A 3,982-nucleotide genomic window follows, 5' to 3' on the forward strand; every position below is an offset into this window, starting at 1 on the left:
GGCAAGCCCCTTATATATTGGCAATATCACGTGACCCAGATTAGCAGTGGCGGCACGGGTTATGTGGATAAATTCACCCCTTCGAAGAAGTCAAAAGCAGACTTTCGCAACAATGACGCTGACAAACAAAACCGTGAGCTGAACCGAACGTAGACTTTAAATTGGTCAATTATGCTGATCTATGTTTACTGCCTCACGCCTCTTGCGAGTATTATGCAATGTTATGGGTAGGATGCACTGTTACTAGTGAAGATTAAAGTGTAAAAGTAATTTTAACCGGAAAAAGACTTAATATAAGACATAGATCTAGCATGGTTGTTAAAATGTTAAAAACAGTAGAATAAAAGAAGGTTAAAAACAACTGCTATATTTAATACTGGAACAGGGCCACTGCCTGCTTTCAAGAAGGATTCAAGGTCAGGCAGAGTCGCAGTATGCGGGGGTAACCTGTTCTACAGGTGAATTTAAAGAAGTCCGAGTTGACGTAAATTTGGCGGAGAGTGAGGGGGTGCCTCTGTCTGGTTAACCTGGTTGGGATTTCTAAGTAAGTTGGGAGGGGGATGGCTACACGATGGTGATAAATCTTGTAAAACATGACCAGTTTGGAGTCTATACGTCTCTTCTCAAGTGTGCTCCAGCCTAAGGTGTTCTGTAGGTCCGTTACGCTTGTGTATCGTGAAAAATTATTTTTGACCCATCTGACTGAACGTCGCTGGACCATTTCCAGCTTGTGTATGTTAACCTGAGTGTGTGTTGGGGGTGGGGGGGGGGGGGGGTGACCATACAGATGATGCATATTCTAATTGTGGTCTGACCAGTGTTTTGAATGTAAGTGCTTTGACCTTTTCGTGTTTTGTTTTGATGTTGCGTTTGAGGAAACCTAGTGTTCTATTTGCATGCATTTGTTGTTATTCTGTTGATATCATGGCTATATGTGTTCCAGTTGAGGTCGTTGCTGATATCGACACCAAGGTATCCTTAACTGGGGATAATGTTTGACCATGTAGCTTATAAGGAAACTGGATGGGCTGATTGAAGCAATCAATCTGTATATAGCTTTAGCTCTAGTAAAAAGGTGCTGGAATTATTTTGGGGTCCTGGACTGTCTGTAAATGTTTTTTTAAAATAATATATAGCATCATTATTGATCTAACAAATGCGCTGAATGCCTATGCATAAGTCGAACTAATCGTACAGTCTGTTTTATATTGTCACGGGCAGAAAATGTCAGAAATTATATAAAAGACAGTAAGCTATGATATGTTATTCCTTAGATCGTTTCTATACATCATGTGTTGTAATAATCATTATGCTTTTGGGGAGTTTAGGTCTGCTATCGGTGATAAACTTCATAGTTATATACTGGGTTTATAACGGTGTCATCAGATGTTTGTCTCCAGTCAGAATCATTATATTCTGTATATATATATACAGAGGTTATTACTTTTATCCTCTAATATTGAGCGTATTCCGGACCCGCAACTGAAACCCAGTAAATACTTGATGCAATTAACGAATCAAACCATAAAATTGATCAGGTGAGAAGTGAAGTGTTGGCTGTCAGATCTGAACTAGCGGAGGTAAAATAATCAAGTGTTCAAAATGTTTGAAATTAAGTTAAAAGTCGATGGCATTGAAACAGAGCAGATCAGCATGGAATCTAGAATTACGGGACTTGAATCTCAGATGGAAAAAAAAGTCTTACAGAAATGAAGTTCTTGTATCAGATTTTGGGTCGTAAGCATATAATTATGAGAAGAAATGTGAAGATTTTGATAAACTAGAGTAGCAAATTTATTACTAAAGATAATCATCGAAACAATTTAAGAATGTTTGGTCTAGGCTGAAGATGGAGGAAAAAATTGAATTCCGCTCTTGAAAAGTAAAATCGAAGAAAAGGCTCTGAAAATTGCCTATCCAAATGATGAGTACGATTCTTTTCCAATACTTAGTGCTAAGAAAATGGGAGCTATCCAAGATGACCAGCCTGGAATGGTGTTGGTAAAATTAAAAAAAATTGATAATGAATTAAATGAAGCTTGTCACGATGAGAAACGAACTTAGGAATAATGGTATTAAAATAGCAAATGACCTTACAAATTATGAAAAGGATAAGTTGAAAGAATTGGGAATGCGAGGAAAAAGAGGGTGTTTTACAGCTTTTGCCTGACATGGAATAGGATGATGCGCAGAAAACAAGAGTATTTAAAAAGGTATCAAGGAAATCAGATGTGAATCAAGCATAAATCAGATGTGAATCAAGCATCTGAAGTACAAATGGATATCACTATAACAGGGGCGTCTTCAAATAATGACTAGGGAGGAAGCCAAAGCTCTGCACGTTTCTATAATAACTTGAACATTCTATTCTGGAATATATATGGTTTCGTAGAAAAGGTAAAATAATTTGACTTTATTGAGTATCTAAAAACATTTGATAGTATCTCTCTAATAGAAAGTTGAGTTAATGATGCCAGTATTATTTGAATAACTATATTTGTTATGTTTGCAATGCAAAGATGTCGAAAAAAGTGGCAGAAAAATAGGCGGTCTTATAGGTTCTATATCGAAAATATCCTTTCAGCACTATTTAACCGTTTTTTTGTAAATGTTATGAATATGGAATATTTTTTTCGCGTTGATAAAAAAAATGTTTTAATTTATGGGTAGATGTTATTTTTGCGTGTTAGTAACCCTGAAAAGTACAGATGCATTGCACTTATAGATAGTTTAGTAAACTGTACATAAGCATATTAACTACACGTGTAACTTTTTATTCCGAGGCATTTTCTAAAATTACCGAGGCTCAGGCAGGATTTCGTTCTGGGTATTCAACCATTGACAATGGATTTGTATTATATTCTATAGAAAGTAAATATTTATGTATGAAAAGGAAAAAAGGGGTATGTCGCCTTTATAGATTTCAAGAAGGGCTATGATTCTGTGAATAGATCTAAACTTCAAATGCATTGTTCCATCGGGGAATCAAGGGTAAATTGCTTATGTCTGTACAAAGTGTACATAAAACAGTAAAAATAGAAATGTATGAGATGTAATAACACAAATACAGATACTTTTGATTGTCCTGTTGGGCTGAGACAGGGCTGTAAACTAAGGCCTATACTGTTTTGTTTATTTATAAATGAATTAGATTTCTTTATAAGAACGCGTGTAACGCATGTAGTACAAAAAGCACAAGGCGAAGTTGAAATATTCCTTTTGATGTGTGTTGATGATGTAGGATTAATTTCTGACACCATTGGTGGCTTGCAGTCTCAGTTAAATTCTCTACAGCGATATTGTCTGGAATGGAAGGTAAATGTAAACGTTGATAAAACAAAAATCGTTGTCTTTAAAAATGGTGGTCAGCTCTCTAGAAGGGAAAAGTGGTTTTATAATGATCAACTTATTGAACTACAAATGCTTTTACGTATGTTGGTCTATATTTTACTTGTAAATCATCATTGTCTGAACAAACGACTATAAGACTAAAAAGGTATTAGTAATGCTTTTGAAAAATATATATGATTTACTACCAATGTCACATATAACATATTTCAAGGTTTTTGACTCGGATGTATGTTTAATTTTGTTATACGGGTCAGAAATATGGGGCCTGGAAGTTAGAGATTGTATTGAACGGGTGCATATACATATATGCTTGCAACAGATCCATGAATGTTTCTTTGAATTCATGCAATGCAGCTGTCATGGGTGATTGCGATAGATACCCGATATATATATATATATTCCTCAAAAAGATGTATTAAATTTTGGATAAGAATTTTGATATGATCAATGATAGATATTTTAAGAAATGCTATCTTATGCTTAAGCGCTTAGATGAACATGGATATAAAATTGAGCGACTACATTAAGATTAAATCTATATAAGAATGGTTTTGGTTATATATGGGAGAGACAAAAGTAGAAAACCCAAATCTATTTATTACAATTTACGTTATTAGATTAAAAGACCAAT

Source organism: Mercenaria mercenaria, chromosome 7 (genome assembly GCF_021730395.1).
Source record: "Mercenaria mercenaria strain notata chromosome 7, MADL_Memer_1, whole genome shotgun sequence".
Lineage (NCBI taxonomy): Eukaryota > Metazoa > Mollusca > Bivalvia > Venerida > Veneridae > Mercenaria > Mercenaria mercenaria.